This window comes from Oncorhynchus mykiss, chromosome 23, assembly GCF_057628025.1.
Source record: "Oncorhynchus mykiss isolate SJ-2025 chromosome 23, ASM5762802v1, whole genome shotgun sequence".
NCBI classification, from domain to species: Eukaryota; Metazoa; Chordata; class Actinopteri; order Salmoniformes; family Salmonidae; genus Oncorhynchus; species Oncorhynchus mykiss.
Window position 1 is genome coordinate 21,681,308 of NC_143044.1, and position 17,735 is coordinate 21,699,042.

At 41.9% G+C, this 17,735-nt stretch overlaps 1 protein-coding gene across 1 annotated transcript in view; it reads right to left on the reverse strand.

The window, feature by feature from the left end:
- The window catches only part of LOC110502571 (spectrin beta chain, non-erythrocytic 1), a 125,328-nt gene extending 117,214 nt beyond the window's left edge, over window positions 1-8,114 (reverse strand). Inside the window, exon 1 of the mRNA XM_036960164.2 lies at window positions 7,754-8,114. The gene's annotated coding sequence lies outside the window, so the exon portion shown is untranslated. The remainder of the gene's footprint in view (window positions 1-7,753) is intronic.
- Between the last annotated feature and the right edge of the window lie 9,621 nt (window positions 8,115-17,735).

A 17,735-nucleotide genomic window follows, 5' to 3' on the forward strand; every position in this document is an offset into this window, starting at 1 on the left:
GCTCATGAGCCAAAACAGCTACCCATTGTTTTGTGTACTACATCATCAATTTCGTGTGATATGTTACAAATCGAATTTGTTATGAATTTTTTGTGCTTAAGATCCCAGAGTGAGTGTTTAATCAAATTCATATAAAAATCGCAGCATTGACATGTGCAATATCGATATGGCATGCATTATTTTGAAACGCCACTCAGCCGTCTGTTTTTATAGTTTCCTCTGTCACTTCTCTCCTCTGGCCAGACACACCAAGCCTTGCCCTCTGTCTCTCAAGCAGCGCAGTTCCTCCTCCTTGCTGTAAGATTCAACAGAATGATGCTGTATTCCACTTTGCTTCTTAATATAAGGGCTGAATTCAATCAGTATCGCCAAAGTTCAATGTTGTAGCGTGCTTGAAATTTAAAAGGTAATTTTTAATTGAGCCAACATATGCAGTGTTTGCCGTGAATGCAGTCTCTGCTAACACAGGAACATTGCCTTTAAATGTCAATCTGGCTACAAGACGCGGAACGTCGGCGATACAGATTGAATCCTAGGCCTAGGGCCATGCATGGGCCCTTGGGTGTGCACACAAAATGTATTCACACAAACTTCCTGGGTCCATAAGTGAATACACATGACTGAGATGTTTTACATTCAGACCCAAACCCATTGAAAAATAGTAGCTGTTTTTAATTGAGCAGTAGAGACAAATTTGGCCCAGCACCAAGCTCCTGTCCAGCCACCGCCATCCTGTCAAACATCACACATTCCACAGCCCAGGCCTCTCTACACACTACCATTGCCCACCACATTCCAGAATGCCCACTGCAACACCATTATCTTCATTCAACTCCCTTCTGATTCCATACAACCCATAAATTACACACACACACACACGCACGCACACACACACACACGCAAGCACGCACGCGCATGCACACACACACACACACACACACACACACACACACACACACACACACACACACACACTTCAACCGTAACAGTGATAATGCATAATCTTCCAACAGGTTGTTTAGAATAGATGACACCCAGGGCACAGCTGTAGTGAAGTCAGAGAGCACAGACTGACCCAAGCTGAGGTCATCCCTGGACCTCTCATAACTCTCTGTGATTAGAACTTGAGGCAAAGCAAGATCAGCACTGGACATGTTTTACATGCCTCACTTAGGTTCTGGGTCCGGCACAGTGTAAATAAAAAGAGGAAAATGTCCTCTCTTGTGTGATAAAAAAGGTGGTGGCGGCCTGGGAATTAAACTGCTGAAATGGATGCCAAAGAGCCTGATGTAAAGGACAGGAGAAGAAAGGGAGGTAAAAGGTACAGAGGAAAAGACTATTGAGAACATTGAGAACGCTTTCAACCATTAATTTCGATCTCTCCATTTATACAGACAAGTCCACAAGAGGCGAGAGAGAGAGTCTCCATTGAATTAACTAAAAGGGCAGAAAAAAAGAGAGAAAAGGTGGAGGCGATGCTGAATACCTTCCCGGCTGAAACAGAGTGGTCTATATTTAGCCAGGGCTGTGCTGTTGGGCAAACGCACTAGTTCTCTGTCGCACTATTCCATTTCTTATCTGCTGGCAGCTTTCCAGCACATGCCTCCTTTCCCCTCCCCGATGGGGCTCGAACCCACTTACAGAATTGTGGATAGAGAGCCAGAGAGGATCCCACAAGTCAAGGTCATGCCAGTCTCCACAGCCATTCTCAACCAGAGGAGAGCACTCACCCTGGGCTGCACAGCACAGCTGACCAGGGGTCCCATAGATGGAGAGGATAGAGTGAGGCTATACAAGTCAGTCCAAACCCACTAATGGGGAAACCAAACCCACTCACAGGGAAATTCTGTGTTGGATTGACTTTATTAAAGGAGATATGTGGAGATGTACAGCCGATTATGATTTTTCATGGCGATACCGATGCCGATTATTGGAGGATCGATAAAAAGCCGATACCGATTAATCTGCCAATTTTTTACATTTTATTTATTTGTAATAATGACAATTACAACAATACTGAATGAACACTTATTTTAACTTAATTTTTATTTATTTATTTAACTAGGCAAGTCAGTTAAGAACAAATTCTTATTTTCAATGACGGCCTAGGAACAGTGGGTTAACTGCCTGTTCAGGGGCAGAATGACAGATTTGTACCTTGTCAGCTCGGGGGTTTGAACTTGCAACCTTCCAGTTACTAGTCCAACACTCTAACCACTAGGCTACCCTGCCACCCTATATAATATAATACATCAAAAAAATAAATGTAGCCTCAAAAACAAAGTGTTGGAGAAGAAAGTAAAAGTGCAATATGTGCCATGTAAGAAAGCTAACGTCTAAGTTTCATATGAGAACATATGAAAGCTGGTGGTTCCTTTTAACATGAGTCTTCAATATTCCCAGGTAAGATGTTTTAGGTTGTAGTTATTATAGGAATTATAGGACTATTTCTCTCTATACGATTTGTATTTCATATACCTTTGACTACTGGATGTTCTTAAAGGCACTTTAGTATCGCCCCTACCTGGGCTCGAACCAGGAACACATCGACAACAGCCACCCTCGAAGCAGCGTTACCCATCACTCCACAAAAGCCATGGCCCTTGCAGAGCAAGAGGAACAATCACTCCAAGTCTCAGAGTGAGTGACGTTTGAAACGCTATTAGCGCGCACCCCACTAACTAGCTAGCCATTTCACATCGGTTACACCAGCCTAATCTCGGGAGTTAACAGGCTTGAAGTCATAAACAGCGCAATTAAGCATTGCGAAGAGCTGCTGGCAAATGCACGAAAGTGCTGTTTGAATGAATGCTTACGAGCCTGCTGGTGCCTACCACCGCTCAGTCAGACGGCTATATCAAATCATAGGCTTAGTTATAACATAATAACACACAGAAATATGAGCCGTAGGTCATTAATATGGTTGAATCCGGAAACTATCATTTCGAAATCAAGACGTTTTATTCTTTCAGTGAAATACGGAACCGTTCCGTATTTTATCTAACGGGTGGCATCCATAAGTCTAAATATTCCTGTTACATTGCACAACCTTCAATGTTATGTCTGACTGCCCAAACTGTTGACTGCCCAAACTGTTGAATATACCCTGACTCTGCATGCAATGAACGCAAGAGAAGTTACACAATTTCACCTGGTTAATATTGCCTGCTAACCTGGATTTCTGTTAGCTAAATATGCAGGTTTAAAAATATATACTTGTGTATTGATTTTAAGAAAGGCATTGATGTTTATGGTTAGGTACACGTTGGAGCAACGACAGTCCTTTTTCGCGAATGCGCACCACATCGATTATATGCAAAGCATGACACGCTAGATAAACTAGTAATATCATCAACCATGTGTTACACAAACTAGTGATTATGATTGATTGATTGATTGTTTTTTATAAGATAAGTTTAATGCTAGCTAGCAACTTACTTTGGCTTTTTACTGCATTCGTGTAACAGGCAGGCTCCTCGTGGAGTGCAATGAGAGGCAGGTGGTTAGAGCGTTGGACTAGTTAACTGTAAGGTTGCAAGATTGAATCCCCGAGCTGACAAGGTAAAAATCAGTCGTTCTGCCCCTGAACAAGGCAGTTAACCCACCGTTCCTAGGCAGTCATTGAAAATAAGAATGTGTTCTTAACTGACTTGCCTAGTTAAATAAAGGTGTAAAAAATATATATATATATTTTTTTTTTAATAAAAAATCGGCTAAATCGGCGTCCAAAAATACAGATTTCCGATTGTTATGAAAACTTGAAATCGGCCCTAATTAATCAGCCATTCCGATTAATCGGTCAACCTCTAGTACAGTGCATTCGGAAAGTATTCAGACCCCTTGACTTTTTCCACATTTTGTTACATTACAGCCTTATTCTAAAATAGATGAAGTCGTTTTTTCCTCATCAATCAACACACAATACTGCATAATGACAAAGCAAAAACAAGTTTAGAGATTTTTGCAAATGTATAAAAAAAAAACTGAAATGTCGCATAAACATAAGTATTTAAACCCTTTCCTCTGTACTTTGTTGAAGCACCTTTGGCAGCAATTAAAGCCCAGTCTTCTTGGGTATGACGCTACAAGCCTGGCAAACCTGTATTTGGGGAATTTCTCCCATTCCTCTCTGCAGATCCTCTCAAGCTCTGTCAGATTGGATGGGGAGCGTTGCTGCACAGCTTTTTGCAGGTCTCTCCAGGGATGTTCGATTGGGTTCAACTGTTGATCCACTCCTCTTCCATGGCCGTGCGAGTGTTGCTGGATATTGGCGGGAAATGGAACACGCTGTCATACATGTTGATCTAGAGCATCCAAAACATGCTCAATGGGTGACATGTCTGGTGAGTATGCAGACATTTTCAGCCTCCGGGAATTGTGTACAGATTCTTGCGAGATGGAGCCGTGTATTATCATGCTGAAATATGACGGCGGATGAATAGCACGACAATGGGACTCAAGATGTCATCGTGGTGTCTCTGTGCATTCAAATTGCCATTGATAAAATACAATTGTGTTCACTGTCCGAAGCTCATGCCTGCCCATACCATAACCCCACTGCCACCATGGGGCACTCAGTTCACAAAGTTGAACTGAGCAAACCACAAAACCGCTCGCTCATATAACGCCATACACGTGCTCTGCGGTTGTGAGGCCAGTTGGACATACTGTCAAATTCTCTAAAACAACTTTGGAGAGGGATTATGGTAGAGAATTTCACATTAAATTATCTGGCAACAGCTCTAGTGGACAATCGTGCAGTCAGCAAGCCAATTGCACGTTAACCTCAAAACTTGAGACATCAGTGCCATTGTGTTGTGTGACAAAACTGCACATTTTAGAGTGGCCTTTTTTGTCCACAGCACAAGGTGCACCTGTGTAATTATTATGTTGTTTAATCAGCTTCTTGAAATGCCACATCTGTAAGGTGGATGGATTATCTTGGCAAAGAAAAACTGCTCACTAACAGGGATGTAAACAAATTTGTGCACAACATTTGAGAGAAATAAGCTTTTTATGTGTAGGGAAAATGTCTGGGATCTTTTATTTCAGCTCATGAAACATGGGAACAACAATGTTGTTGATCCATCCTCAGTTTCCTCCTAACACAGCCATTCAACTCTGTAACTGTTTTAAAGTCACCATTGGCTTCATGGTGAAATCCCTGAGCGGTTTCCTTCCTTTCTGGCAACTGAGTTAGGAAGGATGCATGTATCTTTGTAGTGACTGGGCGTATTGATACACCATCCAAAGTGTATTTAATAACTTCACCATGCTCAAAGGGATATTCAATGTCTGCTTTTTTTGTACCCACCTACCAATAGGTGCCCTTCTATACAAGGCATTGGAAAACCTCCCTGGTCTTTGTGGTTGAATATGTGTTTGAAATTCACTGCTCGACTGAGGGACCAGATATTTGAATGTGTGGGGTACAGAGATGGGGTAGTCATTCAAAAATCATGTTAAATACAATGTATGACGTATAATGTGACTTGTTAAGCAAATGTTTACTCATGAACTTGTTTAGCCTTGCCATAACAAAGGGGTTGAATACTTATTGACTCAAGTCATTTCAGCTTTTCATTTTTTATTTATTTGTAAAATATATATTTTTTTAAATTTCAACTTTGACACTTTGACATTATGGGGTATTGTGTGTAGGTCAGTGACAAATATCTAAATGTAATTTCTAATTAAATTCCGGCACAACACAACAAAACACAACAAAATATGGAAAAAGTCAAGGGGTGTGAATACTTTCTGAAGGCACTATAGATAGTAGGTTACACTGCATAATGAAACAATCCCTAGTAAGATAGTGTTTTATTTGCCAATAATAAACTGGTTTTATGCACAACAACTTTCTATCCAAGCTGGGAGAGCGTGCAAGGACGACTTATGTAATGCAGGTTTAGGTAGGCTATACAGGACAGTTGTATATATACTTTTTAAATCTATTAGTTGCTGATTAGTATGCTAATCAGTACTAATTAGCATGCTAATTAGTATGCTTTTTTGTTTTCAAAAATACATTTCACAATCTGCAATGTTTGAATTTCCAGGTTAAATTATGAACAAGTAATTACATTATTGCCACCAGACAGCAGTCTAAAACGCAGCCTTGAGGTACTATAGCTTTGTGAAATGTTAGGCTTAACATGAGAAAATAATCACCCAATAGGCCTACCAATAAACATGTATCCTTTAGCTAAAGCAAAGCTATAGGGTACACGCCCTGGCACCACAGAAAGCCCATCATCGATTTGATCGGCAGTCGCATAGACATGTTGCAATTTCAGCACCATGGACAGTGATCAGTAGTCCATACTTTGAGTAGCTGTCGGGCTGATGCATTCAATTTTATTAAATATTTTTGGCAGGGGTTCCGAAGTCCAAAGAAACTGCATTACCCAGTGTCTGCTCTAAATACTGTTGCAACACATACTGATCTGGTTCATATGTAGAAAACAAGAGAAGATGGAGGCAAAGACAGATAGAGATAAATGGAGAGATACACTCTTTGATCATTCTAATCACAGTCATACTCATACTAGAGCGCAGCGAACCATAAACTATCACCAAGGGTTCACAAGTAGGCCAACGGCCTATGAAGCTAGCAGTCCTAACAACTGAGCCGAGACCTATTGACGTATAGCATATACGCATTACTGTTTCCTATTGGATGGCTTAATGGAGCAGTATCCCATACTCTAAATGGGTATAACGGGTTTGTGAAATGGTGTGGTAAATATTAATATTCAATAGCAAAAGGCCCGCTTACTCCCATTAGTGATGCTGCAGCAGAGCAATGATTTACGACCGAACTGCATCACGACAGTCAGTGCAACTCGGGCGAGCAAAGCCCATGGATGTCTCATAATCACAAGGCGTTCGTAACCAATTAAAAGGCCCCGAAGCCCACTTCGCTCAATATAGATACAACCTAGTTTGGCACCAAACTGTGAAGATGTGAGGCAAATGGGGGATTTTGTCACCAAATGGTCGTTTTAGCAGTTCGGGTGTGATTTAAATTGTGCCAATGACATGAAGTCGCTGAATGTTTTTAACTCGACAACATCAAAGGGTAGCCTCGAGCCACATGTAGCGGAGAGCACTGATTAAGACGTGACATTATGTCTACAGTGATGGATACCTATCGCCTATAATATCTTATACATAAGGGTTTCAAGTTATCAAGATATAATTACATCTGGGCGCCAATTCAATATCATTACGCACAGTTACTATAATACATTCTATGATTTTGCTTTGAATGTCACAATTTCAGTTTGGTTTGAAATCAGCGTTGCAATCTGTCTACATACAGGGCGACTACGCCTGCGTCTCTTCAAAATGCAGTAGGCTCCTGTGTGAATACCGTTATCTATACACTCTTAACCCTCCATATTAACATGGCGCACTTCTGTGACTGCGAAGTGGCTAACTGATTCATAGAAGCTCTGAATGGCCTTTTCAAAAACACTATGCTGCACAAATACAATAGAAATCTGATAAGCGTTCCAAGCAAAAACAACGTCTACGGGGTAAATAGAAGAACAGGAACCAACTTCAACGTATGATTGCATCCCTAGCAACGTTGATATTTTAAAAAATCTGTCCCCTTTCCATATTTTTGCAACTGATGCTACTAGATACAATGAAACAATTCTTCGCACCCTAATCTGCGCATAGTTTAGATTAACGAGAAGAGCACCAACCCAAAAGCCTATCTCAATAAAATAATCAAACTTACCAATCAACAAATTCGCAATGAACTTCACCGCGGAGAAGGCTGCAAACAGCACGAAGCCAGAGACTGGACGACCAAAACGTAGAATCCTGATGGAAGAATCCTCTCCACCTCCTTTGCTGCAACAGCACTGCCAACTGCAGCACAATCTCAACAAGGGGCGGAGATTTCGCCCGCAAGGTCTCATTCACACACCAAGTGGGTTCTACGCAGCGCTACTTCGTCAACATCTCTCCACAGGCGTGATTTGGGGTATTTAATTGACATGTTTGAAAATAAAAGTAGGATTTATTGCGGTCTATATCGCTATGCTGCCACTGAAATTCAACCCTGCCCTTATGTTCGAAAAGGCTATATGCCACACGAGTTATGCTCCGGGTCAATTTCAGTGGTGGATGAAATAGAAAATTGTCATATTTGAGTAAAAGTAATGATACTGTAACTTAAATGAAAATGACTCAATTAAAAGTCACCCAGTAAAATACTACTTGAGTAAAAGTCTAAAAGTATTTGGTTTAAATATACTTATGTATCAAAAGTCAATGTAATTACTAAAATATACTTAACTATCAAAAGTAAAAGTATAAATCATTTCACACTTATATTAAGCAAACCAAACGGCACCATTGTTTGTTTTGTAATCTACAGATAGCCAGGGGCACACTCCAACACTCAGACATAATTTACAAAAGAAGCATTTAGTGATTCTGCCAGATCAGAGGCAGTGTGGATGCCCAGGGATGTTCTCTTGATAAGTGCATGAATTGGACCATTTTCCTGTCCTGCTAAGCATTCGAAACGTAACCAGTACTTTTGGCTGTCAGGGAAATTGTATGGAGTAAAAAGTACACTCAGAAAAAAGGGTGCTATCTAGAACCTAGAAGGTTTCTTCAGCTGTCCCCTTAGGAGAACCATTTGAATAACCATTTTAGGTTCTACGTAGAGCCCTTTCTACAGAGGGATCTACATGGAACCAAAAAGGGTTCTGCCTGGAACCAAAAAGGGTATGCCTATGGGGACAGCCGAAGAACCCGTTTGGAACCCTTTTTTATAAGAGTGTAGTGGAGTAAAAGTTGTCAAAAATATAGATAGTAAAGTACAGATACCCCCCAAAACGACTTAAGTAGTGCATTAAAGTATTGACCACTGGTCAATTTGACCCATATAGGAAGTACAGTAAGTACACCAAGATCATAAATATATGGTTTTAACCTCCCAAAATGTATTTTCCAGTAGCTGGGAATCACAGGAAGATGCTGGGGGAAGGGCAGCCCATAATAATGGCTGGAAGGGAGTAAATGGAATGGCATCAAACACATGGAAACCAAACACATTCCAGCCATTACTATGAGCCCGTCCTCCCCAATTATGTGCCACCAACCTCCTGTGCCGGGAATGACCTCTTTCTTATGCCTTTTCCCCCTTCGTTTTTAGACCCAACTGTTCAAAATGTTGATCAAAATGTTTGATTACCAAAGTCGTAAATCAATCAAAGGATGACATTTAATGAGTTTAGCCAAACTAAACAGATCAGATCTGTTCCTCGGTCTCTGAACATCCCAAGGATAACATACTTATATCCTTGTGATCTTCGTGGTGAGACCTTTACTGCACAGAAAACCATTAGTCTCTAGCACTAAGGTCAAGGTCAAAGGACAAATTGCATGTCAAATACAAGTCAACTACAGGTCAAGTACAGAGTAGTGTTTTTGTTGTTGTTGTTTTGTCGTTTTACAAGGTTATTACCCATACCTAGGGGACTAGATGAAGGGTCACGGTGGATTTGTTTTTGTTAAATAGTATTTTAGTGATTTAAAAACTCAGTTGCGGGTGAAATTTACATGTTTAAAGGGAAGGGTTAATTAAATGTATCATGTTACATACATTTACACCAGCTGAGAATTATTCAACTAAATTAAATCAGGACTGGTAAAAGCTCAAGCCAAAGAAAATTGTGTGAGTACTAAAGAGTCACCAGAGTGGACTCATGGAACCTAAAGGGGCACTATTGGAACATATTGGAATACTTTGTGGAAATTCTTCAACGATTCCGTGGTTTAAGGATAAATTCAGATGTAGAGGATGTTTTAAAGACAGGTTTTAAAAACGGCGTCTTATAGAAAACCCCAAAAGGAAATACAGGCAGCCCAGAAGAAAGATTTCCAAAAAACAAATCCAATTATGTCTCTAGGAATTAGCTTTCTTGTTTATTCTCCATCAAAATAGAGAGACATTAAAAACTATTAGAGAATGTTTAGCCATCATTTTAATGCATTAAATGGTTATAGAGAGAACACTGAAATCCTAAACATGTGAATGAGGTACAGGTACTGTAAAGTAATGGACTGTGTCACAGAATCTGTTTAAGGAAATGAAACACTAGCCACTTTAATAATGTCTCCGTATCTTGCATTACTCATCTCATATGTGTAAACGGTACTATATACTATTCTACGGTATCTTAGTCACTTTAATTGTGTGTAAATATTGCATCACCCATCTCATATGTATATATCATACTCTATACTATGCCACTGTATCTTAGTCCAATACAGCCCTGACATATATGTATATATATATATTCTTAATCCATTCCTTAATTAGATGTACATGTATTTTGGGTATATGTTGTGAAACTGTTAGATATTACTTGTTAGATATTACTGCACTATTGGAGCTAGAAGCACAAGCATTTCGCTACACCCGCAATAACATCTGCTAAACACGTGAATGTGACCAATAAATCTGATTTGGATTAGATTATTTTTGATTTGATGACAGAAAACACTGTACGTGAAGCAACTCGGACACGGTCACAAGAAGTTTTCAAGATTCCCACCATATGTGTTTTGTATATCACAAATACTGTGTATAGAAAACTGTTAAAAAAATAGTCATACAAAAGTATAACAACTCAACAAATGAGTCCACTAGAGGAGTACAGTGTGTGTAGCCCAGCTGCTGCAGAGTCAGTGGTACTGTGACATGCAGGGCCATGGGACTGGTGTCAGCTGGAGGTATTACAGCAGGAGAGTTGTATGTCTGTACCCCTCCCATACGGGGAGCTCTGGACAGAGGTTCAGAACTATCTGTTTGAACACCCCATTTTCTCAGTTTCTGGCTCACCATTTTCTCATTTTCTGGTTCACCATTTTCTCACATCTCTGGTTCTGATGAGCATCCACTGCTTCCAACATCTGGAGTTGAGAAAGTGAGACAAGCTTGGGTCAGGACATCCCGTTTCCTCACATGGGGCGTGTGCATGCATGTGCACGCTGAAGAAGTCTGAGTGGACAGGTTCCAACCTCTTTACATGGAGTGAATTATATGTAGTCTGTTAACGTGCTTTCCCTTCTCTGCAGTAACTTATTCAGACATTGTCATGCTCATTATGTATGTAAAGTATTCTCACATAATTTACAGTAGGCCTACTATGCTTTCAATAAATACAGAAGGAAAGGTAACATTTGTAACTCATCTCTGTGCTAGATGAAGTATGGTTGTCATGACAATGTGTTTACCAGGAAAAGCCATCTTGGCTGCAGTCCTGGAACTGTCCAGCAGGCAGAAATTCGTCCCTCCTGCTGTGGAGTCAGTGACAGCAACACACAGACAGACATTGTTGCTCTGTGGTGGATGTTGCGCTCACTGTGGAAGTATGAGTAATCCCAGTCCTATGGCCTCACAGCTGGATCACAAAACAATGCAGTAATTGCTACCAGACAAGTCCATGCTTAAGTCCATTTGAGGACCACAGATTTGTTGTTGTTACTATACCTTACCACTTGGTTGATACAATTAGGATAATGAACATATTTAGAAATTAGTCTCCTTGAGGTTTACATTTTTTGACACTTTTTTTATACAGTGCATTCGGAAAGTATTCAGACCCCTTGACTTTTTCCACATTTTGTTACGTTACAGCCTTATTCTAAAATGTATTAACGTTTTTTCCCCTCATCAATCTACACACAATACCCCATAATGACTGAAATATCACATTTACATAAGTATTCAGACTCTTTACTCAGTACGTTGTTGAAGCACCTTCGGCAGCGATTACAGCCTCGAATCTTCTTGGGTATGACGCTAAAAGCTTGGCACACCTGTATTTGGGGAGTTTCTCCCATTCTTGCCTGCAGATCTTCTCAAGCTCTTCGGGTTGGATGGGGAGCGTTGCTGCACCGCTATTTTCAGGTCTCTCCAGAGATGTTAGATCGGGTTCAAGTCCTTCGTCCCAGGTTTTCATCAAGGATCTCTCTGTACTTTGCTCCATTCATCTTTCTCTCGATCCTGACTAGTCTCCCAGTCCCTGCTTCCACCACCATGCTTCACCGTAGGGATGGTGCCAGGTTTCCTCCAGATGTGACACTTGGCATTCAGGCCAAAGAGTTCAATCTAGGTTTCATCAGACCAGAGAAGCTTGTTTCTCATGGTCTGAGAGTCCTTTAGGTGCCTTTTGGCAAACTCCAAGTGGGCGGTCATGTGCCTTTTACTGAGGAGTGGCTTCCGTCTGGCCACTCTACCATAAAGGCCTGATTGGTGAAGTGCTGCAGAGATGGTTGCCCTTCTGGAAGGTTCTCCCATCTCCACAGAGGAACTCTGGAGCTCTGTCAGAGTAACCATCGGCTTCTTGGTCTCTTCCATGACCAAGGTCCTTCTCCCCCGATTGTTCAGTCTGGTCTGGCGGCCAGCTCTAGGAAAAGTCTTGGTGGTTCCAAACTTCTTCCATTTAAGAATGATGGAGGCCACTGTGTTCTTTCCCAGATCTGTGCCCCGACACAATCCTGTCTCGGAGCTCTACGGACAGTTACTTTGACCTCATGGCTCTGACATGCACTGTCAATTGTGGGACCTTATATAGATAGGTGTGTGCCTTTCAAAATCATGTCCAATCAGTTGAATTTACCACAGGTGGACTCCAATGAAGTTGTAGAAACATCTCAAGGATGATCAATGGAAACAGGATGCACTTGAGCTCAATTTCGAGTCTCATAGCAAAGGATCTGAATACTTATGTAAATAAGGTATTTCAGTTCTAAATGTTTACATTTGCACCAAAAAAAACGTTTTTCTTTGTCATTATGTGGTATTGCGTGTAGATTGATAAGGAAAATATTTTAGAATAAGGCTGTAACGTAACAAAATGTGGAAAAAGTCAAGGGGTCTGAATACTTTCCGAATGCACTGTAGATAGATATCGTATTTGAAGAGACTACCACTGTTCCTCTTACAGTATGTAGTTGGAACCATGTCAACTTACTTCTCAAGATAACTTTTCTGGATGACCTTGAGGGGGTCCTATAATTCTCTCTGGCTGAATTGGATCTGGTCAGCTTAAGGAGACAGCAGCGTTCATGATGACATAGAGTATTTCCATTCAGACACCAAACACCATAGTGAATAGGCACTGCCATGTTTGTTATGATACGAGAGACTGTGAGAAGGCCAGAGGTCCGTCTTCTGTCCAACAGCAAATAGGAGTGAATAGGAATTAAACATCACCCATGTCAAAGCAATCGATCAAACCAACCTAACACAGGGCTGGTTATGCCTTTCTCTAGTCTGAACCACATTACAAGAAAATTACTTTCCCTTAGGTCAGACTTGAGAGAGAACAAAGGACTACTCCATTTTCCACATAGTTTACAGCGCAGAAAATGTTCAGTAATTGCTCCCAGCTTTGTTTTTGCACAATAGACTTAGATGAAGCAAAATACTGTATATTCAAATGATAGCTCAAGCAAGGTGACAATATATATACTCAGCTTTACTAATACCGCCCCCACAATGAAATCACTGTGAACTGTTGATACAAGAAAGTTGGCCTTAGCCGGGAACTTTTGTAAGTTGCCTAGCAACCGTTTCCTCTCAGCACACTCTTAACGACAGGTGAAGTGATGTGTTGACGATGTCCGCCCCCGATGTATGGTAATATAGAGAGAAAGGTAAAAACATAGATGGTATGGATGGATAATAATTTGTGTCATTTAGAGCTTACTGTGGAGGCACTGAGAATGTTTGGTCACTGGTAATGAGGGACCCATAGAGAGGGAGAAAAGACTGTGTTTTTGTGGTCATGTTGAGCTTCTGTCAGCCAAAACAGTGAAATAATGGGAACTTTCTCAATGTTTTGACACCACTAAGTGATGCCCTGCTTTCACGTGCTTTGTCCCTTCCTGTCCTCCCTGTTCACCCACGACTGCGTGGCCAAGCACGACTCCAACACCATCATTAAGTTTTCTGATGACAAAACGGTGGTAGGCCTGATCATCGACAACGATGAGACAGCCTATTGGGAGGAGGTCAGAGACCTGGTCGTGTGGTGCCAGGATAGCAACCTCTCCCTCAACGTGAGCAAGACAAAGGAGCTGATCGTTGACTACAGGAAAAGGAGGGTCGAAAACGCCCCCATTCACAACGACAGGGCAGTAGTGGAGCTGGTCGAGAGCTTCAAGTTCCTTGGTGTCCACATTACTAATGAATTAACCTGGTCCACACACACCAACACAGTCATGAAGAGGGCACGACAACGCCTATTCACCCTCAGGAGACTGAAAAGATTTGGCATGGGTCCCCAGGACCTCAAAAAGTTTAACAGCTGCCCCATCGACAGCATGGTTGCATCACCGCCTGGTATGGCAACTACAGAGGGTAGCAGGACCTCTATACTAGGCGGTGTCAGAGGAAGGCTCAAAGACTACAGCCACCCAAGTCATAGACTGTTCTCTCTGCTACCGCACGGCAAGCGGTATCAGAGCGCCAAGTCTAGGTCCAAAAGGCTCCTTAACAGGTTCTACACACAAGCCATAAGACTGCTGAACAATTAAACAAATAGCTACCCAGACTATTTGCAGTGACGCCCCTGCTGACACTGCTGCTACTCTCTGTTAATTATCTATGCATAGTCACTTTACCCCTACCTACTTGTACATATTACCTCAATTACCTCGGCTAACGCATATTGACTCGGGTACCAGTTCCCCCTGGATGTAGCCTAATTATTGTTATTTTATTGTGTTACTTTTTTAAACTTTAGTTTAATGAGTAAATATTTTCTTCGCCCATATTTTCTTAAAACTGCATTGTTGGTTAAAGGCTGGTAAGTAAGCATTTCACGGTAAGGTCTGCACCTGTTGTATATTACACGTGACAAATAGCATTTGCTTTGATTTGATTTCTTCTACCACTTAAAAAGATATAGCACAGTTTTCCAATTAAGAGTCTGCATTGCCATTGAGTTTACCCACACAACAATATGACCAATATCATTCTTTGTGAGATATTCATCAGATCCTATCTCCTTTATTATGTAGCAGCTGATTGCGAAGCCCTTTTGTATGGAGTGCTAGGAGATAGAGAGACAGGATGGAAAAGGCCTCAGCACTTCTAGTTTCTCTGAAACCCTTCCACATGGTTTGGTTACCATGGCCACTGGTGCGAGTTGGCTCTGTTGGTTGCCGTGGAAGTGGCCTGTGTGTGAAGTGGAGGAGGAGAAAGAAGAGGAAGAGAGAAGAGAAGAGCAGAGAGAGGAGGTCGAGGGGGCAGATATTCTACGCCTGATTTCAGACGTGGCGCAGCGCTGAGTGAAGAGAGTGGGTGGTCTGGGTGCACGGTGTTGCTCCACTCTGATCTTTCCTCTCCTCTTTTCTCTCTCTGCCTCCATCCGCCTGCGCTTGGCTTCAAGCCAGTGGGCATTTGATGGCATGACCATGGAATATCACTGCATTACTCCAAAATAGAGACAAGAGGATTGTCGATACATTTACTTACAATATAATTAAAATATTTGGCTGAATATAATATAATTACTGGTTCTATGTTGGAGCTGGTTCTATGTTGATGCAATCAGATGGGGGGCTTTCAGTGAGGACCTTTGACAGAATGACTGGTAATGAAATACTGGCCCTCAGGCAGCATGGCTTTGTGTCAGTGATGGCGCAGACTGTGGGAGACTAATAAGCATGAAAGCCAAACACTGAACAATGCACACAGTCAGACACGATGGAAGTACAGAGGGTTTCTCGATGGTGAGGGGATATAGGGCTGTTACTATTAACATATGCAACAAGTTAATCTCCTACCTGATGGGCTAAAGACTGTCCCCTTGTTCCCTGTATAGCTCTTCTTATATAATAGTGTTTTGTCACATTTTATAGTATGTGAGTAGGAGGATGTGTGGGCTTTTGTTGTTGTTGTACGTACTGTATGTGAGAGCGGGTATGTTCACAGTCCTATTTAGTGTGTATTTAGTGTGTGTGTGTGTGTGTGTGTGTGTGTGTGTGTGTGTGTGTGTGTGCGTGTGTGCGTGCGTGCGTGCGTGCGTGCGTGCGTGCGTGCGTGCGTGTGTGTGTGTGTGGATGGGAAGTGTGTACTCCTACACTGTAGCCACGACACAAGCAGCAATGTGCCCTTTTCTCCCCATTAGTGATGGATAGCTTTTTCCAGAGAGGAGAGTTGCCCCTGTACTGTTTCCATGTAGGAGCACCACTGGTGGCTATTAACGTACAGTTATAATACACAGCCTGTGATTCAATGCCACACCGCTGACTCATTGTCATGGAAACGCCAGGACTGGGATAAATACCACACCACACAGACAAAGGCTGAAGACTGCGTTGAATGGGGGATTGTATAGGTTATGTAACTGTAGCGGATTGGGGCCTAAATGAGTGGTTCTCTAGTGGTGCATGTCCTATTCACATGGGACATAAATCCACTGCTTTTGGCCACCTCCAATCAGAGGGCCTCCTCCTTTGTCCTTGCAGAGGCTCCAGTGAGAAAGGTCCTGGGAATGGGTGGCATGGCAACACACTCCGCATCGCACCCAGCCTACTCACACTGGGAGAGAGAGGGTTGGGAGAACATCATGAAGGTGGTGTGTTTTGGACTGGACACAGTTAGGAATGATTTACTGAGCATTGCAATATATCAGGGACAAACACTGTACTGTAGAAAACAATGGACAGACAGCTCTTTAGACTGAGGAGTTATACACTGAGTGTACAAAACAATAGGAACACCTTCCTAATATTGAGTTGGAACGCCTTTTGTCATCAGAACAGCCAGAACAGCGCTTCCCACAGTTGTGTCAAGTTGGCTGCATGTCCTTTGGGTGGTGGACCATTCTTGATACACACATGAAACTGTTGAGCGTGAAAAACCCAGCAGCGGTGCAGTTCTTGACACAAATCGGTGGACCTGTTCTAGCACCTACAGCCATACCCCGTTGAAAGGCACTTAAATATTTTGTCTTGCCCATTCACCCTCTGAGTGGCACACATACACCATTCATGTCTGAATTGTCTCAAGGCTTAAACATATTACTTAACCTGTCTCCTCCCCTTCATCTACACTGATTGAAGTGGATTTAGTAAGTGACATCAATAAGGGATCATAGCTTTCACCTGGATTCACCTGGTCAGTCTATGTCATGGAAAGCATAATGTTTTGTACACTCAGTGAAAAACATACTGTTATGAGTGAGTGGAGAGCATCTTGTGACTGAACATTGAAGCATAAGTGAGACTTGTGTGGGTGTGATGTGTGTGCACTGGTGGGGTTATCATACTGCTGTATCAAGAAGTTACCACGGTCAGTCTCTCCATTCCACCCTGTTGTTAAGTGGCCATTACACCCCCGTTCCCAAGTGTAGTAATGGACTTGAGGACATGGGACTGCTTAGGCTACCTGGTCACTTTAAGTGTGCCACTGATCTTTACTATATGAGATCCTGTCTGAAGGGTGGGGGTGGGGCGTAGTGGAGACCCAAAGGCTTTTATCCATTCATCTGAGACCAGGAAAAAACCTTCACATGAGGCTTCAAAGGGCACTTAAACAATTAGTCATTGACCAAGAAGCCCCCACTTTCTAAACCTGTCTGTCTATGACATTAAACAGCACTGCCCATATATCATAATTAGATAAAGCACTGCCTATATATCATAATTAGATAAAGCACTGCCCATATATCATAATTAGATAA